The sequence below is a fragment of the Notolepis coatsorum genome, assembly GCF_963971535.1.
Source record: "Notolepis coatsorum genome assembly, chromosome: 17".
NCBI lineage: Eukaryota > Metazoa > Chordata > Actinopteri > Aulopiformes > Paralepididae > Notolepis > Notolepis coatsorum.
Genome location: NC_140181.1, coordinates 45,596,563 through 45,617,963, shown reverse-complemented (window position 1 = coordinate 45,617,963; position 21,401 = coordinate 45,596,563).

Sequence of the window (21,401 nt, the reverse complement as noted above, 5' to 3'; positions counted from 1 at the left end):
TGCCTGGTCCAGTTAACCCCCAGGGCTCTAAACACTACCCTCAGCATCTGCTGCCTAACCTTAACTTAAACAAACCCTACTTTAATCAGACTAAAGGAGTCTGCATGGAGTTCCTAATATCCAACACTATACTTTAAACCTTACCGAAAAGGCATACTAACTTGAATTAAAACACCTTTGAAAACCTGGCAGCTCTACAGAGTCAAGCAGGGAGAGAGGAAACAAAGGGAGGGGGATATACCGGGAGGGAGGGAGAGAGGGAGGGAAAGACAGACAGAAGGATTGTGGGAGTGAGAGGGAGAGAGAGTGGGAGGGAGGAGGGGGGAGAGACATACAGAAGGAAGAGGAGAGGGGGGGGGCCTCCCAAATGAACATGAATATTATCTTATCCTTATGTAATCCTAATTTAGAAAGTAAACACTACATTAATATAACCAATGCTTTAAGCCTTACCATAAAGGCAATCTAACTTGAATAAAACTCCTTTTGAGAACCTGTTACTTCAACAGAGTCAAGCTGGGAGAAAGGGATAGAGAGGAAACAAGGAGAGGGGGAGATACCGGGAGGGAGGGAGAGAGGGAGGGAGGGAAAGAGGGAGAGAGGGAGGGAGAGAGAGAGGGAGGGAGAGAGGGAGGGAGAGACACAGAGGAGTAGGGGGTGGGGGGGGTTCACGCAAGTCCCGTCACAGCACACCACGCCGCTGTTCACCCCGACTAGTCTAGTCCAACATCGCCCCCTATAGCCCTTCACTGTCCACTGCCTTAATAAAAGCCCATAATCCATCCCCCTCGTACTGACGGCACCGAGGCGCGCATGCGCAAACTGACACACACCGTCCACACGTTCCAACCATACTAGTCACCCCATTAGCTACCTAATATTGGAATAATACATCTAGTAAAGTTACAAACAAACCCACACATCCGTCACGTTCCTACCCCACTAGTGCCATCATACTGGGCCCACAACAGATATAGATTGATAACTAAATGTATATACATTCGTCCTTCAAAACTGGAAAAACCGATAAAAAGAACTACAAATTTCTCAAGATGGTCGCCACACAAAAAACGAAAAAACCTATAAAAACTACAAAATGGCCCCCACGGCTCCCCGTTTGCGTGTAGCTTATTCCCAGCGGAAGAGTGCGTCGTTAAAGTTAACATGCCTAAACTTAACCGGCGAAAGAATGCATGTTAAAAAAAAAATAAAAAATTTGAAGGGATTCGAACTTGTCACCAACGGACCGCAGCGCTGCCAGTTGAGCTAAGCGTCGAATGAAAAACATTGGGGATTACGGCTACATAATGCCGCAAGCTCTGCCGCTCCGCTCTGCGGCTGCCGCGGGGCGTGTCGCAGCCAATCAGGGAAAACGCGGAAGCACTCGGCAGCACTCTTCCGCTGGGAATAAGCTATAGGCTCCCCGTTTACATGTGAAGGAGAGGTGTAACAACCTAAGAGGCACCACCGCCCCCTGCTGTAATGTTCGTACATCACCTCTGTTGTACTACAGTACTCACAACGTCCTGCAGGAGGCGCCCTCACCCTCCCTCACAAGTGCCTCATCACGCAGCACATCACCACACAACGTCAAACTGACGTCTTTACTCAATAATAAACCACACTCCCCAGAATCCTCCACGGGAGTTTCGTCATGTTTACAAACACGAGATCTCGTCGTCAGCCACCAAAATAGCATCACGCGATATCTACCGAGAGTCTCATCATGCTACATTGTTAGCACAGGTAGCTTAGCATTTTAGCTTCGTTAGCTTCCCACTGCTAGCTCCATTAGCTTAGCACTGCCAGCTCAATCAGCTTAGCTCAACCATGTTATCGCCCGCTTAGCCTAGCACGGCTAGTTAGCTTAGCTTAGCATCCATAATAACGTCTCCTATACGGCCCATTATCCCGCTGATTCGAGCGGCACAACACATTGCGACGTTTGCGCAACACAGTTATACCCCGCATCATAACTTTCATCTCATTAACCCTTTTAGGTCGCGGGGCTTGTTTGGACCCGTGGGCGGAGAACAAAGGGATTTAGAATGACTCATAAATGCTCTGGAAGTCGCGCTTTTCAGAAATCTGTAAAAATAGAAAAATGACAATTTCGAGTGCTTTGAGATTTACTATATATGTCTCCTTACTTGCTAAACATAATACGATTTGTAAATACGTTTAATTCTTGCTAGATGTTATGCTTGTAATTATCTGCGTTTGCCAGAGAACTACAGCACGTCACGAAACGCACGTCACCCACGCGCGCACACACACAAGAGAAGCGTGTGCGCTGTGAAGGTGTTAGACCCCCGCGCAGAGGTGAGAGGTATCAGAGACTCGCTACCCCCCATCCAAATTCTAAACAACAGATCGGCATCGGCTTTTCATAATATGTATGAAATATCTCTTGCAATAATATCCACGGGACACTGAGCTGCTTCGCAGAATAATGTGGTGTGTGTGTATGTGTGTGTGTGCGCTGAGACGCAGCGTCAAGACGAAACTTGTGTCGAGTCTGCTTCTATGTATGTCTGCTTCTTCTGCTTCGACAGTCCTGTATACCCACGTCGCGCTAAAACATTAACTAAGTATGGCAGAGTGCGTGTGTGTATATGATCAGCCACTGGCTACTGTGTGACGAGTTTGGTGTTTTGGTCACCCGCGCTGAGTAAACACGGTGCTTTAGTTGACAGCGCGAGTGAAGGAAAGATGACGTCGCCTCTCTGTCTCTCTGTCTCTCTCTCTCTCTCTCTCTCTCTCTCTCTCTCTCTCTCTCTCTCTCTCTCTCTGTCTGTCTGTCTGTCTGTCTGTCTGTCTGTCTGAGAACCCAGGTTGCTTTCTAACCTATTATATCTCTCTCCCTCTATCTCTCCCTCTCTCTATCTATATCTCCCTATCTCCCTCTCTTTATCTTTATCTTTATTACGGATCCCCATTAGTCATCACCGCAGCAACAACTAGTCTTCCTGGGGTCCACACACAACAAAAACAGTACATACATACATAACATTATAGTAGCATACATTTAAAAATATATTCCAATATTCCTACATATAAAAATATAAAAATATTTCCAAATAGCATTACAGTACACAAACAGAGTATCAGATCACAGACAATACAATAAAAGGGATTAAACTTGCTCAATAGCTGTTCCGTCTAAAGATATACTTAGCTTCACGTTTTTCTTATAGTATGCTTGGATCCCAATATTAGGCTCTTGGTTTTTGAGATGTTTAACTTCAGCCTGTTTTCAGACACCCAAGTGGACACTAAGTTCAAATCTCTCTCCATCTCTCCTCTGTATCTCCCTCTCTGAGACTACTTCTGTGTGTGTGTGTGTGTAACCAAATGCATACCTACATGTATGACCTATATCTATCTAATACTTTTGGATATGAGCATTCTTTTCAATAAGTATGGAAGCCTGAACACAGAATGACACCAGTATCACTGACTACCACGGCAAGCCTATAGAAAATTATTCTATTTAATAATAATATAATTATTATTATTATTATTATTATAAATGTCTCTCTCTCTGTTTCTTCTTTCTTTCTTTCTTTCTTTCTTCTTTCTTTCTTTCTTTCTTTCTTTCTTTCTTTCTTTCTTTCTTTCTTTCTTTCTTTCTTTCTTTCTTTCTTCTTTCTTTCTTTTCTTTCTTTCTTTCTTTCTTTCTTTCTCTCTCTCTCTTTCTATCTCTCTCTTATATATTATATATCTATCTAAATATCTAAACCTCTGTCTATCTAGTGTGTGTATATGCATGTCTGAATGGAATGTGACTTGTGAGGCAGATGTGCAGATTTGTGTTGTCAATGACTAGAATTAATGTAGTTCCTCCCCGCCATTAGGCAGACAATGGATACCATCTAACCTTGAATGTCTGGCAACAACATTATTATAATGTCTGGAGTGCTTGATTTGTGTCTGAATGGAATGTGACTTGAGGCAGATTTGTGTGTGAATGACTAGAATTAATGTAGTTCCTCCCCGCCGAAATACCAGAGCCAATGGCCATTGAGAGCCCAAACTCAATATATATAAAGCACATGTTTACAAGAATCAGTCATTCAGTCAGTTATGGCATCCCGACGTCTCACACCAGCTGAAGCTCTCGAATTGGTACTACTGACTGATGAAGAAGTCGATGAGGAATCTGGTTGTGAGAGCTTTTTCACAGATGACGAAGTTTTATACGGAAGCGGTCTCGATCCAGTAGAGGAGTGAGTAATAATATAATACTAGGTTGGTGATAATACACATTATTTATTCTGGGTTTTGATTGATTGATTAAATCATTGTTTTTGATTATAATCAGTGAACCAGCCGATGAAGAAGGCGAGGGTTCCAGAGGCCCACGTCTTCCTGTGGTCACTGGTCGGCCAGGAGCAACCAGACCCAGAGGTGGTGTTGGTGGCCCTCGTCGGCGTGGTGCGCCACCTGCCATTGATCCGGTTGAAAAGTGAGTACACTATATGTAATAATATAATACTAGGTTGGTGATAATACACATTATTTATTCTGGGTTTTGATTGATTGATTAAATCATTGTTTTTGATTATAATCAGTGAACCAGCCGATGAAGAAGGCGAGGGTTCCAGAGGCCCACGTCTTCCTGTGGTCACTGGTCGGCCAGGAGCAACCAGACCCAGAGGTGGTGTTGGTGGCCCTCGTCGGCGTGGTGCGCCACCGGCCATTGATCCGGTTGAAAAGTGAGTACACTATATGTAATAATATAATACTAGGTTGGTGATAATACACATTATTTATTCTGGGTTTTGATTGATTGATTAAATCATTGTTTTTGATTATAATCAGTGAACCAGCCGATGAAGAAGGCGAGGGTTCCAGAGGCCCACGTCTTCCTGTGGTCACTGGTCGGCCAGGAGCAACCAGACCCAGAGGTGGTGTTGGTGGCCCTCGTCGGCGTGGTGGTGGTGGTGGTGGTAGGCCCAGATCGACAGCAGCCATACCCTGGAATGAACCCTGGAAAACAGAAAAGGACCACGACACAGCTCCGCAGCCTATACGGTTCACACCAGCAAGAGAACCTGGACATAAACTCAACCCAAGCTGCAAGTATACACCACTGGACCTATTCAAATTGTACATAGACAACGCTGCAGTGGAAACACTTGTCAGGAACACAAACAAAAAAGCTGCAAAGAGCAAGGCAAGTGGCAAAAAATATAAATGGACTGACATCAACACCAATGAGTTGTACACATTTTTCGGACTGATTCTCTACATGGCAATTCTGAAACTGCCAGAAGTACAACAGTACTGGAAAAAGAACACCATTTTCAGCATATCATTTCCACCCACTGTCATGGCAAGGGACAGGTTCCGAACGATATCTTGGAACGTCCACATGAGTGATCCGGACGAGGATGTTGTGAATGACAGAAAGAAGGGGACAGCAGACTATGACCGCCTGTTCAAACTGAAGCCCCTTATGGACACCATCAGGTCTGCATGCAAAGCGCTCTACCACCCCAGGCAAAACATTTCCATTGATGAGAGGATGGTTGCAAGCAAGGCCCATACTTCTATGAAGCAGTACATGAAAGCCAAGCCAACGAAGTGGGGCTTCAAACTTTTTGTTTTGGCTGACAGTAGCAATGGCTACACTTCGGACTTTGCTGTTTACGCCGGGAAGTCAAAGTTCAAATCAGGCATTGGACTGGCATATGACTCTGTCATGTCCCTGATAAAGCCAGCACACCTCAAGCAAGTACCCATGGGCAAGGGATATCATTTGTATGTCGATAACTTTTATACAAGTCCAAAGCTTTTCAGGGATCTGCATAGCCTGGGTGTCGGAGCATGTGGAACGTACAGAGACAACAGAAAAGAATGCCCCCACACAGAGGTGAATGCTCTCAAAAAGAAGGATGCTAGGGGCACCATCAGGTGGCTACGTGATGGCCCACTGGTCTTTGTGAAGTGGATGGACACACGTGAAGTCTCTGTTTGCTCCACAATCCACGAGTCATTCGCTGGAAAAACTGTGCTGAGGAGAATAAAAAACAAGCGCAGTGAGACCTGGTCCATTGAGAACATTGCATGCCCAACACCTGTCCTGGAGTACAACAAGTACATGGGAGGCGTTGATTTGTCTGACCAACTCATCCAGTACTACTCTGCACACCACAAGACCATGCGATGGTACAGGACTTTGCTCTATCATTATCTGGACATTGCCGCCACTAACTCCTACCTTCTTCACATGGAGCTGTGTGCTGAGCAGCAGGTGCAGCCGATGACCCACCTGGTCTTCCAGCAGGAGCTGGTAGCTGAGCTGTGTGGCATCACAGTTGTACAGGTGCCAGTGGACAATCTACCCACAGCACCAGTGGACCGCCTACCAAGGAACCATTTACCTGTTGCGATCACGCAACAGGCAGATAAATCCCAGAAGGCCACGGCTGGCCGCCTGTTTTGCGTACATTGTAAGATGAAGACCCCCTGGAAGTGCGGTGAATGTGGTGTGGCCCTCTGTCTCATTCCAGACAGGAACTGCTTTTTCACATATCACTTAGTGTGATACAAAACAGGCAGATACAACCATGAGGAGACACCAATTTTTTTTTTTATACATGTGCATAATTTTATTTTTTTTGAGATTTTGCCTAAATTCATTGTGGTCGCGCTCTCTGCCAAATATCATATGAGGCACCTTGTATTACTATTGTAATCCAAAAGTGATATATAGGGTTGTTCATTGTACAATACAATTGATACAGTTGATGTTTCTTGTTGATTATTATTCTCTATGTGTTTTTAATAAAATTGTGTGATATTCTATTCCAGTTGTCTTTGGTCTTGTTTTCTCTGGTTATGATCATGTTATTAGTGTGTGTGTGTAAAAAAACTAATAATATAATTATTATAAATGTCGCTCTCTCTCTCTCTCTCTCTCTCTCTCTCTCTCTCTCTTGAAATCTACAGTTACACATTGCTGTATTTAGTGAGGTAAATGAGTACAAGACATGTTTCACAGACACACACACACACACATACACAGACAGACAGACACACACACACATTTACATTTACACATTTACACATTACATTTACATCTAGTCTAGTTTGCTTATTTTTTTTTGATATGGTACAGTACTGTAGATACAGACACAGACACACACACACACACAGAAACACACACACAGGCTAGGCCTCCTGCTGGGTCCATTCACTGGAATAACAAAGGAATGACTGGGCCTTTGCTCAGGTGTGAAATGGTGCTAGTGACAATGATCACATTGAATTCTGGGAGTGTAGTTCTCTCATCAGATAGCTGAATGAACTTGGATCTAGTTCAAAGTCCTATACTGAAAAGGTGTTAGGATTTTACCAGAATGTTTGATAGGACATTGATTGAAAACTATCGTCTCAAATTTGACAATTGATGGCTTATTTTGAAGGTATGAATCTGTAATTTTATATTATGTAACAAAAAAAAAGGGGGAAATTCTCAGGAGGAGGAGCTATTTAGGTTAGACTTCTAAGGGTTAAGTGCTAGTTTACAGATCATATATTATTATCTTTATTTTAGTTCGCTCGCCCGTTTGGCCCCGCCTGGCACAGTATTTTAAATCCAACGCTCCCAAAGCCCCCTCTGCTCAGACGTTTCTAGTGACGTCATCAGTTCCCAAAATATCACTTCTTTTGATTCCTACTACATTAAACTAAGACCTTAATACCACCGATTTAAAAAATGTCAACGAATCTCACACATCATTTTTGTTCCATCACTCTCGCCATTCACTCAATTCACTTGATATCGCAACGCAGCGTCCATAGTTAATCCCTGTCGTCCTCGCCGCTAATATAGCAAGCTAACCTATGCCACGTTCCACTGCCCTTGAAAAAAAAAAAACGAACCTTCCCCATACAACGGAGAGTGTTATGGTTTCTCCGCTGCCGTTTTGGTCACTAGAGTTTTATAATGATACAAAAAATACATTGGCATTCACTCATAACCTCTAAACAGACATCCATCCACCATATATATTTAGCCAAACACACTGTCCTATTTATAAACATCCCATTCCCTTGGCCACATCCGTCCTAAGCGCATTTCCTAACCTAAACCTCACCCGTTTCACACAATTCTTCCCTATGTCCTAATCACAAGCGCAGTTCCTTCTTTCAAAGTGCTTTATATATCTACCGAGTTATTGAATATCCGTCTTGCTATTCCCCGAGAAACCCGCTCCATCCATGTAAAGTAGCTCGTGGAGAGTTTATTTGTAGAGCCTCCTGTCGGCTTGAATCGGAGGTTTATGTGGCCAAATCATCGTTTAACCACAATTTCCATATTTCCTACTTGTAGAGCCTCCTGTCGGCTTGAATCAGAGGTTTATGTGGCCAAATCAGCGTGCTCTTCGTTTAACCACAATTTCCATATTTCCTACGTTCTTCTTCCTCCACGAGCTTGATATTTCTCAGATTTGGACAATGGCCAATTTGAGCCTAAATGATGTCGGATTACATCTTGACAATTCGCATACGGAACGTCTTCCAAAGTCTATTGCCCAGCGCGCCGATTCTAAGCGAGCTTCTTTCCCGTTAAGCAAACTGGCACGAATTCCTATCCCTCGGCTGTGCGCGATCTGAACTAAATACAGACATCTATAACCTCTCTTACTGGTAGTCACATTATTGTTCGACGAAGGGTTTGTAAAATCCACAATGGTACTCTCGTTCCTCCGTCAGCCGTCTCCCAGAGCGGGGCCCGGTTTTGACGAGTGAAAACAGCGCCTCATTTAACCCGTTCATCAACCAAAAATGTCACTTATCCCCAGACTTTCAATTGTTTCCCTGAACAATTCCCTATTTATAGCTCCATAGTCGCTTATAAACTCGTCACTTTTCGCTCCACTTCTGTACCGTTCACTCCGATTGTGCCCCTTTTCTTCATTACATTAGTGCCGATTCTACCTAGAATAGTCTTATCTTATACCGTCCTTACTGACCAGTCATCATTTTGTTTAATAGAGGGTTTGTAATTCATCACACTGTTATGACCCTCTCCCCACCCCACGGGACGTACTCAAGAGCGCGGGCCCGATCGTCGTGGAGTGAGCAGAGATTGCCATACCAGCACCCTTTCTTCTTTAAACAACACAATTTTAATCAATCAATGTTACCAAATCTGATTGGTGTCCCTGACCCACATGCTAGCTGCCCTGTTCCACGCAGAACGACTAGCAAATGCAGATTCACATCATCCCATTGCACTAATCCTAGGTATTCTAACCGAACACCCTCAATTCCCTAACCTATCAAGTGCTGTTGGTGCGGCCGAGACCAGAGACAGGTTGTGAATTCTGGTCTCTGGTGCCTTCCGACATCAACATATTTTTGGTCCAGCACAGCATTTACATCTACTTATAGCAAAACCCTGTTCGAAACTGCTCGACCTCCACAAATTCAGACGCACCATCTTTACTTACCTACAAACCCGCTGTCCTTGGCTGATGAGGTGAAACAGTCGTAGAGGCGTCGATGAGGGAGAGAATCTCTCTGTCCCTTTTAGAAGTAGCTTTCGTCGTCTTCAACCGGCTTTGGTCGAATTCAGCACGGGTCACGGCACCATTTGAAGTGTCTTTCATTCATTTATCTTAGTCTCTGTGATTGTATAGTGGTTACCCTTCTACTCTTCATTGTTTGCATTTCAAGTGTTCAGTTGTAGGAAGGAAGCGCAGACGAGGTGGTTTGAATATAACAGCTGGGGTGTTTATTCCATTCTTAATAAACACTTCTATGAATCAAACAAGTACAGGGTCTTCATTGTATATCTAATCGTCGTCTCTCGGTGTGGCAGTTGGTCCCGTTCTGATCGGCGGATGCCGGTCAGACTCGTTTCTCCGGTGTGGTACTGATTGTCTCGGCAACCCGAGGCCTTCTTAGTTTGGGAGCGCTTGATTTCGTCTCGGCTCGGTGGATCCCTGCTATGATGCGATCCTCTGTCATCGTCTGTGTCCGTGGCTCTGGTGTGTCTGAGCGCTCGAGTCCCTTTTGTCCACCAGTCCTGCAATTTAAGAAAAGAGAGAAACCCTTTTCCCTGCCTGTCATGTGACGTCACTCCAGAGATTGTGCTTCCCTATTGGCCAAATTACTTCTAGAAGATCCCTTTTGAGTGACACGTCATCCTGGTCTGGTGACACAGAGTTTACAGTCTATAACGGGGAGAATCCTACTGGCTATTAGCCGTTCTATTTCCATTACCTTATTTGGGAAGTTCTACCAAGGAGGTCCTTTGTGCCTAGCAGGCAACCAGCTGCTTGGCTCCTCAAACTAGACCTGTTGATCTCATCACCTATTTTAACCATGGGTTCCTGCCTGACCTTTGGTTCCGAGCCTAAGTAAATAAAGCACAATTGAAGGACTTAACTTAGCTGGTTCTCAGGCCCTAAATTCCATTTGGGAAAGGTTCGGTTTCCAAAAGCCATCTGTTTTAAACTACTGCCTGCAAAAGGCTATTTTCAGTTTGGAATCTGTGTTGTGGCTGGGGGAAGTATTTTATCTCCATCTAGGTGGGGGAGAAAGCCGAATGGTCTCCTGTTCAATTTATTATTATACATGGCCATTTGGTTTCCTGACCAAGCTTTACTGCAGCCCAAACCTGCTGTCCTAACTGCCCTCAGTGTCCTTGCTTGGAGCTATTTTTACAGGGGATGGTACACTGTTAACAGCTGCTTGCTGAGATCTGGCTCTTTTGGTGAGGAGACAGCCTGCTGATTTTTTATCCATTTTGTAATACATCTTACCACATTATTTCCGTCATTGATATTTTTCATGTTTTATTTTGATAATTCACGACACTCCTTTTGCATGAAATTGCAAAACAATTGCATGTAGATGTGTTTGAAACAGTGAGGATGAGAAATGGTCTGATCTTGCTGTAAACAAATAGTTTTTGATTTGCCTTCTTGACTAAGCTATTGTTGTGATGTGTGTAAGTGAGGTGTGTGTCAAGAGTTACTCCAAGGTATTTATTACTAGTGCCTGTTGTCTTTAACTGTAGTGTCTGTCTGCTGTCTTCATAACCACACTGTGTCTGTACTTCTTTATTAATTTTTTTGTATCTCTCCCGTCCTCCCCAATGTTTGAACTCACCAGCCACTACTGACACACATTGGGGGATGTTTTATAAATATAATATAATAATTTGTGCTTCACCAAAAAAATTTGTCAGCAGCCGCCACTGGTCTGTATACACCACTTTAGTTTAGTGCTGAAGTAGTTTGTTGAAGAGAAGAGGAGCTGCGTTGACATTGTATCTTTGTTTTCTCTCTCACAATTTTTCTAGGAGATAAAGCGATAATGTCTTCACCACCGGAGAGTCTAGAAGATGATGATCATTCTGACCTCCACCGGCGCTTCGCATTAGGGGCGCGCGTCGCTGAGCAATCCCCGCCGGCATTGTCTCCGGCTCTGCAGCTGGAAACTATGCTTCGGGAGGCGGTCGGCTGTGTGAGTTATGTGCAGTTATGTTTCTAAGTTTTCTTGGTGGGTTAAGGGAACAACCGCCTCCTGTTAAACTAAACATAGGGAGGTGGTTGGTTCTCCGGTGTGTTGGTAGCAGAGTCAACTCTCGGGTTGAGGCCGGGCTTGACCCCGTCTGCCCGAGAGTATACCTCCGCATCTTTCATGACGTCTGCCAATTGTGTCAGCCTCTCCTTTGAACCTCGGGGTCGGGTTTGTGGAGGTCATGACATGGTGCACAGCATACCAAACGCCCCTTCCGCCGGGTACTGTTCTCACAGTAGACCCCTTAGGCGCCTGTCTAGTCCGCAGTGCTCCAGGCACAGGTCAAGTTCTGGCCTGTTGCCTGGATTGAGGGATCAACCCCCTTGGGGGTTGTCTCCCCGGCGCGCCGTCTGGCCCCACAGTATTGTGGGGGGGTAGCCTCTTGCGGCTTACAGCCATGCCAACCTGGACACGGCCGATCTCGTCAGATCTTGGAAACTAAGCAGGTTCGGCCCTGGTTAGTTCTTGGATGGGAGACCCCCTGGGAATACCAGGTGCAGTAAGCTAGAGTGCTTCAGAGCGGCGTGCCAGGGGGGAAGGGTCTGCTCTTGTTTGGGCCCTGTCCGATACGCTGGCGATGTGGGGGGTGATGTCACCAGTGACCGTCTGGTGGGGCCCCGATGCTGCGGCCTCGTTGGCCTCGCCAAGCCCCTTTTTTCGGGGGGTCCTGGCCATCAGGTTGTCCTAGGGCTGGGACCGCCTCCACGCTCCGCTGCTACGGCCTTGCCACGGGGTTGGGTTCTTGACCTTCGCCCCCTGTGATGTTGGGTGCTGTGATGGAGGTGTTTTTGCTTCCCGTCCGTTCCCTGGTGGCATGTGGGATGCGCGCCTAAGTGGTTGCGGGTCCTTCTGAGTGAAGGTAAGTCCCATGGTCTGCTCACCCTGTGCGTTTGAGGTGCTAAACCCTCTTCGCACAGTCGGATCCGATTCCCTCCCATCCTCCACTAGGGGGGTCCAGGGGGCTCGGGTCCTCCCCGGTTCTGATGGTGGTGGGGGGCCTCAGCGGGTACATCTGTCGAGCTTCCGCTCTGCTCAGCTCCTGTGTTCCACTAAGAGCAGAGCGTAAGCTATACGATCTATAACGTAAGGTTATTCTATAACCCTAGTTATATGAGTATAGCGAGTGCTCTGCTCGGACTCACTGAGGACCCCACGGTCTTCTCCTTTGGTGGTGAAAGACTTGGGAAGGGGCTGATTGTGTGGCCACGACCCCGCTTATGTAGGAGCGGATGTGGGTGTGGCCAGGCGGAGGTGAATAGGGGTGTGTACATGTGAAAGTTATTTTCAATATTAGATTGGATAAAGGGATAGTTCCACTAAGAGCAGAGCGCTCGCTATACTCATATAACTAGGGTTATAGAATAACCTTACGTTATGGTTGTTTACTTAACATTACTAGGTTAACCACACTCTACGTTAAGTTATGGTTGTTTACTTAATGTTACTAGGTTAACCACACTCTACGTTAAGTTATGGTTGTTTACTTAATGTTACTAGGTTAACCACACTCTATGTTAAGTTATGGTTGTTTACTTAACGTTATAGGTTAACCACACTCTATGTTAAGTTATGGTTGTTTACTTAATGTTACTAGGTTAACCAAACTCTACGTTAAGTTATGGTTGTTTACTTAATGTTACTAGGTTAACCACACTCTACGATAAGTTATGGTTGTTTACTTAACATTACTAGGTTAACCACACTCTACGTTAAGTTATGGTTGTTTACTTAACATTACTAGGTTAACCACACTCTACGTTAAGTTATGGTTGTTTACTTAACATTACTAGGTTAACCACACTCTACGTTAAGTTATGGCTGTTTACTTAACATTACTAGGTTAACCACACTCTATGTTAAGTTATGGTTGTTTACTTAACGTTACTAGGTTAACCACACTCTATGTTAAGTTATGGTTGTTTACTTAACGTTACTAGGTTAACCACACTATGTTAAGTTATGGTTGTTTACTTAACGTTACTAGCTTAACCACACTATGTTAAGTTATGGTTGTTTACTTAATGTTACTAGGTTAACCACACTCACCGGTCTGGTGAAACACCAGTAAAGACCCAGGGAGGGTTCGGCTCTGTGGTCAAGAGTTTGGTTTGAAAGTGAGCAGGAATTGCATTTTAGGCTTAACGTTAGCTTACTGGCACATCATTTTTGGGGTTGGATGATAAATGGGCTCAGCTTTACACTAACGTTGCATTTTTGCTCATTGCCACCACACAGAACGTAAGGTTATGAATATAAGTATAACCAAGTTCTATGAATACTAGTGACGCTCAGCGTCATCTGCACTAACCTCACTTTGTGCATTTGCACTGAATAAAAATCCACAATGTACCTTTACATACCAACATTCGTCTGGCCACAACCCCATCCGCTACCTTCATAAGCAGGTGTGTGGCCACACACTCGCCTCCTTCCCAATCTTTCACCACAAGGCGAGATCAAAGGCCGCAGTGGCGTCCAGACGCTGAGCGTCACTAGTATTCATAGAACTTGGTTATATTCATAACCTTACGTTCTATATCATACTAGCTTCCGCTCAGCGTCATCTACACTACGGGAGCTGAGCGGGAGCTTGAAGCTCGACAAATGTACCCCACTGAGGCCCTCCACAACCATCAGAACCGGGGAGGACCGAGCCCCCCCGACCTTCCCTAATGGAGAATACCCCCCCTTATTAGAGGACGGGAGGGAGACGGATCCGACCGTGCGAAGAGAAACTCGAGCAACTCAACGCACAGGGTGAGCAGACCGTGGCTTGACCCCACGACTACCCACACGCACAACCCGCATGCCACCAGGGAATGAACGGAAGGAACAAACCTCGTTACCGCCCCCAAAAACACGGTGTCGAGAGCAACTCAACCCTGTGGCAAGGCCGTAGCAGCGGAGCGCAAAGGAAGACCCAGACCCGATGCTGCGGCCTCATTGGCCTCGCCAAGCCCCTTTTTTCGGGGGGTCCTGGCCATCAGGTTGTCCTAGGGCTGGGACCGCCTCCGCGCTCCGCTGCTACGGCCTTGCCACGGGGTTGGGTTCTTGACCTTCGCCCCCTGTGATGTTGGGTGCTGTGATGGAGGTGTTTTTGCTTCCCGTCCGTTCCCTGGTGGCATGTGGGATGCGCGCCTAAGTGGTTGCGGGTCCTTCTGAGTGAAGGTAAGTCCCATGGTCTGCTCACCCTGTGCGTTTGAGGTGCTAAACCCTCTTCGCACAGTCGGATCCGATTCCCTCCCATCCTCCACTAGGGGGGTCCAGGGGGCTCGGGTCCTCCCCGGTTCTGATGGTGGTGGGGGGCCTCAGCGGGTACATCTGTCGAGCTTCCGCTCTGCTCAGCTCCTGTGTTCCACTAAGAGCAGAGCGTAAGCTATACGATCTATAACGTAAGGTTATTCTATAACCCTAGTTATATGAGTATAGCGAGTGCTCTGCTCGGACTCACTGAGGACCCCACGGTCTTCTCCTTTGGTGGTGAAAGACTTGGGAAGGGGCTGATTGTGTGGCCACGACCCCGCTTATGTAGGAGCGGATGTGGGTGTGGCCAGGCGGAGGTGAATAGGGGTGTGTACATGTGAAAGTTATTTTCAATATTAGATTGGATAAAGGGATAGTTCCACTAAGAGCAGAACGCTCGCTATACTCATATAACTAGGGTTATAGAATAACCTTACGTTATGGCTGTTTACTTAACATTACTAGGTTAACCACACTCTATGTTAAGTTATGGTTGTTTACTTAACGTTACTAGGTTAACCACACTCTATGTTAAGTTATGGTTGTTTACTTAACGTTACTAGGTTAACCACACTATGTTAAGTTATGGTTGTTTACTTAACGTTACTAGCTTAACCACACTATGTTAAGTTATGGTTGTTTGCTTAATGTTACTAGGTTAACCACACTCACCGGTCTGGTGAAACACCAGTAAAGACCCAGGGAGGGTTCGGCTCTGTGGTCAAGAGTTTGGTTTGAAAGTGAGCAGGAATTGCATTTTAGGCTTAACGTTAGCTTACTGGCACATCATTTTTGGGGTTGGATGATAAATGGGCTCAGCTTTACACTAACGTTGCATTTTTGCTCATTGCCACCACACAGAACGTAAGGTTATGAATATAAGTATAACCAAGTTCTATGAATACTAGTGACGCTCAGCGTCATCTGCACTAACCTCACTTTGTGCATTTGCACTGAATAAAAATCCACAATGTACCTTTACATACCAACATTCGTCTGGCCACAACCCCATCCGCTACCTTCATAAGCAGGTGTGTGGCCACACACTCGCCTCCTTCCCAATCTTTCACCACAAGGCGAGATCAAAGGCCGCAGTGGCGTCCAGACGCTGAGCGTCACTAGTATTCATAGAACTTGGTTATATTCATAACCTTACGTTCTATATCATACTAGCTTCCGCTCAGCGTCATCTACACTACGGGAGCTGAGCGGGAGCTTGAAGCTCGACAAATGTACCCCACTGAGGCCCTCCACAACCATCAGAACCGGGGAGGACCGAGCCCCCCCCGACCTTCCCTAATGGAGAATACCCCCCCTTATTAGAGGACGGGAGGGAGACGGATCCGACCGCGCGAAGAGAAACTCGAGCAACTCAACGCACAGGGTGAGCAGACCGTGGCTTGACCCCACGACTACCCACACGCACAACCCGCATGCCACCAGGGAATGAACGGAAGGAACAAACCTCGTTACCGCCCCCAAAAACACGGTGTCGAGAGCAACTCAACCCTGTGGCAAGGCCGTAGCAGCGGAGCGCGAAGGAAGACCCAGACCCACTGAAGGGACTGGATCCCCTGGAAAAAGGGGGCCAGGAGATGACAACGATGCCACAGCATCAAGACCTCACCAGGCGGTCACTAGTGACACCACCCCCCACATCGCCAGCGTATTCGGACAGGGCCCCTCCAAGAGCGGGCCCTTCCCCCCACTAGCACGCCGCCTGGCACACTGACCCTGGCAAACTCAGGCAGTCAGCATGGCCGTAACTCGAAGCCCTCAAAAGGCTACACTACAGCGGAAGCAGGCAGCGCACCGGGGAGACGACCCCAGAGGGGGTCGATCCCTCAAACCAGGCAGCAGGCGTTTGACCCGAGCCTGGAGCACTGCGGACGAGACAGGCGCCAAAAGGGGTCAACTGAAACAGCACCCCCGGCGAAAAGGGCGTATGCTGGCATTGTTGCGCACCATGACAAAGTCTCCACCAAAAAAACCCGACCCAGAGGGGCCAAGGCAGAGAAGGCTGACACGATTGGCAGACGTCATGAACGTGCAGGGGCACACTCAACCGGGTAACCCGGGAGTTGACTCTGCTCCAACACACCAGGGAATCAACCACCCTCTTGGTACCACATGCGGTGGTTGTTCCTATAACCCCTCAAGAAAAAACTCCAAAACACACCTGCGGGTACACACTGGCTATACCGCAGTACAAGTGTTTCAGTTTTCAAAAAGGGGTTATCCCTGGCCTACGGGTCGACGAAACACAACTTCGGACCGGGCCCGGCGGCTCGGGAAGCACACAGGGATGCCAGAGAAGGTCCATAAGACCACCCCAACAGCCCCCTCTTCGCCATGCGTAAGAGAGGAGCGAAAATAATGGAAAACCAGCCCCTTTATGATAACGCAGGGTACAACCTGTACCCAACAAAGGGTCTCCATAACGCCCAACCCTGTGACACCCGGGCCGACCCGGCATTTTTTTCCCCGAAAAAAGCACAAGTCCCTCAGGGTACCAGAACAGCAGATCTGCGTCCCCGGCGGACAACGGGTTAACTGACCTGGACCAGCGTGACCAGAACCAGTCCCGTGCCCTAATCACGCCGACATCCCCACTCCAAGAGAGGGGGTAGGTATGTGTGTCGATCTAAAACATGAAAAGAGGGCGCCACCCAGACGGTCCCATTCGTACCGCGCTCAGTGGCCCACCCCAAGGGCGTGAGACCCCTCTACCTATGTTTTGATCTATTCCGTTAACATCCCCCAGATATGAACGAGAATTCGTCGAGACCTAGTAACAGGCTCTCGGAAGAGAAAACCTCCATCCCAGTTGCCCTATAAAAACGCCGTTTTAATAATGAGCAACCAAGGCGTACCAGCCCTATGCGTGATTCTTATCAGAAACACCCCGAGCCAGCACTATGTACGCGTCGAGACCCAAACACATCAATGGATAGTCTAACCAGACCGCAGACATTGGTCCTTCAAGTCGCCTGGGAGAACGACAAGGAGTTGTCGTGCTTCATATTCTTTCCTCTTTTTATTAAAAAAGAAAGAGACACAGACTGACATGAATCCCACGTGACGCGGCTGAGGGTAAAAATGGTTTTCATCTTTACATCCCGCCACCCTCACCACAGAGAGGAGACGGGAATCCTCAGAGAGACTTCCCACGTGAGCCATGAATTGAAAAGCTGCCTAACAGCTTGGCCGGACCGAATGAAAAGAGAGTAAAAAAAAAACCAGACAAATCAGAAGAGGGAAGGAGGGGTTTATCCGGTACCCCCTTGCAAGCCCAACCCTTGAATACGACAACAACAATAGCCATATGATACCTTAAAGGAAAACTCTAACATTTTGGGAAATTTGCTTATTTAACATCTTCCCTGGAGTTAGACAAGAAGATACATACGTTTTTTGTCTCTGTGCGTGCATTTAGCTTTGGGAACAGTCGCTCCGTTAGCGTAGCTTAGCTTCATCACTGGAAGTGGGGGAGATCCGGAGCTTCATCACTGGAAGTGGGGGAGATCCGGAGCCTGACGTTCCCTTACACTGTATACAGTCACAAAATACACTCCAAATACAACTCCAAAACGTTCATGTAAACATGTTGTGACCTGTGTATTCACCAAGTGGAGAAATAAAAAAATAATTGAATTAGACAATTACGTTTTATAAGCAAATATACTCAGATTTTTTTTTTGCCTAACCACTCCTCTGGGCGCAGTGATTTCAGTGCTACCTGCTAACGTCGAGAGGGGCGGTCGGCCAGTGTTTACCAATGTGACTAGTAGCTTAGCGACATACTTACTTGACTGCTGCTAATCATGTCCGACTTTGAAAGAGAAGAATCCTCAGGGGATGATGAATACTTCGGGACAAACAAAGATTCAGAAGCTTACCTTTTTGAACCCGAATACACAGAGGAAGAAGTACGTGTTTTGGAAGCTGACCGGGCGAGACGCGAGGATGAAGCAGAACAGCTTGGGGCCGAGGGGAGAGTCAGAACCGACACGGATTGGTGGTGCTAATGTGGATTATTATTATTAAGAGGACAGTGCACAACGAGACTGTGTAACGAGCAAGGAACATTTCTCAGCGCTAACCCATCCAGAAGTGGTTGCAACTTTTTTCCATGTTCCGAAAATAAATTGGAAAAAACGCCCGGTGCCGAGTGGACATAACGGAGAGTTGTCTATTGAGTAAGTGACTATTATAATCATCATGATGCATGGGGCAAACTAACAAACTAGTTTACCTCTATATTTACATTCACTGATATTAATTCTTTAGCTACTGTCTACATGTATATAGTCTATATACACTGTGGGAAGGGGGAAATGCAATTTAATTTCTCTGTATGTCTTGTCCATTACGAGAGGTGACAATAAAGCTGACTTATTTCAATCGGTGTGTTGAGATCCATGTTCAGAGCAAGTAGCCATGTCTTCATCCTTTCCGGATCTGTTGGAATTCTATGGGATCACCTGGCCTACCTTGTAGATTATCACAACCATTTACAAAACAGTAATGTACCATGATTATAAAGTTGAGATATCAGAGCGAGCAGGTAGCGATAGCTTCAATTCAATCGGTTCGGATGCTTTGAATTAAATGAAAATGTAAACACTGGCCAGACACCGGCAGTCTCAGTGCCCGCCCCCTCGACGTTAGCAGGTAGCACTGAAATCACTGCGCCCAGAGGAGTGGTTAGGCAAAAAATAGTTCAGAGTATATTTGCTTATAAAACGTAATTGTCTAATTCAATTATTTTTTATTTCTCCACGTGGTGAATACACAGGTCACAACATGTTTACATGAACGTTTTGGAGTTGTATTTGGAGTGTATTTCGTGACTGTATACAGTGTAAGGGAACGTCAGGCTCTGGATCTCCCCCACGTCCAGTGATGAAGCTCCGGATCTCCCCCACTTCCAGTGATGAAGCTAAGCTACGCTAACGGAGCGACTGTTCCCAAAGCTAAATGCACGCACAGAGACAAAAAAGGTATGTATCTTCTTGTCTAACTCCAGGGAAGATGTTAAATAAGCTAATCTCCCAAAATGTTGTTGTTTTCCTTTAAGTAGCCAGTATGCTAATGAACAGCGCAAAGCTAATTCAATGCGCGCTAGCCACAGACAAGTCTGTGAACAGGGTTTATAACAAGGCCAAAGTTATATATGTGTGAACCCGACACCCATGTTTATGTTGCAAGACACAGAAAACCTGATAGAGAGAGAAAGCGGCCTGAACCGCGGTACCTTTACACACACAAGCCTTACTGCAGACCAACACAACAGTATTGCGGCTCAATATCACTGTTAAAGCAACAGAGCACACAACTAACCTCTACCTTTATGTGAAGAACCTAACCTTCAGGTCGAGGCAGAAAAAACCTTTTTCAACCGAGTGTAAGCTGCAGGCCTTGCTTAAGCTCTAGCATGAAATGTAGCGACCAACAAGACTTAAAAGTCTAGCCCTTCTATCAAACCCACACTAGTGAAAGGTTCACACATCGTATCCCCATCATATGTAGTGAATAAACACACAGTTTGTAACAAAAAATAGTCCCTCCCAGGAGGGACCTTTTAATTCTTTAACAAAATCATACGATGGGCCGGGAAGGGAACAGGGGGGACCACAGAGGGAAAAAAGTCACTTTTAGTGACGCCTGCCACGAGCCGCTCGGGACTTGCCACCCCGGAGAGCCCCGGAGGGATGGTAAAGGATAGGAGGCTGGTCACGACGATCCCTACCGTCACCTCCGAGCGTGGATGGGCCGGCTGCAGTGGCGGAGGCGCCCTCTCTCCTCCTGGCCTTCTTTGCTGAAGGTCCAGCAGTGGCGGTGGTAGCAGCGGCGGCTACGGCGGCGAAACCCCGACGACGAGCCTTCCGTCTGACTCCACCGGCGACATCGGGCGGGGGGAAATGAGGCTGGAGCACGGAATGCTCCTCCTGCATTTCCCTGCAGGTTGAGGTCATCAGCTGCAATGCCGACCCGAAGAGCCCAGCATCGGAGAGGGGTGCCGTCAGAAGTGGAGTCCTCTTCCTTTCCGGCACACGCGCCTGCTCCAGCCAAAGGTGGCGCTGGGCTAGAGTGGCCAGGGCGCGTACTTTCCCAGCGGCGACGGCCTGCAGCTGGATCAGATGCAGGATGGCTCCTGCCGACTGGGCGAGCTGATCATGTTGCAAATCGGTAAGCTCCGTACCGCCCGTCAGTATCCCGGACATGAATCTCGCCAGCTGTGCGATGTTAGAAGTGGCAGCCAGAGATTGAGTCGCGGAGATAAATGACTGGTCACTCCAGTAAGCCAACCGCCTCGCCGATTTCCCTTGGGGAACCGGCTTCCGTAACGGCTCCCACACCACCTCAGGACAAAGGAGAGCTGCCATCGGCCTATCAAGCCGAGGCACCCCCTCCTTCATACCTCGTGACTTGCACGTAGGCGGGGGTGAGGCCCATGATGTGGGAGACCACCTGTCCCTGACGGACGTAGGCCTCCATCGAGGGGAAAAATGGACAGACAACGCCCATCTCTCTCACAGGACGGCGTTGCCATAAATGACCTATGAGATCATCAGGAACAGGAACAGGCAGTGGCTGCAGCAGCGGCA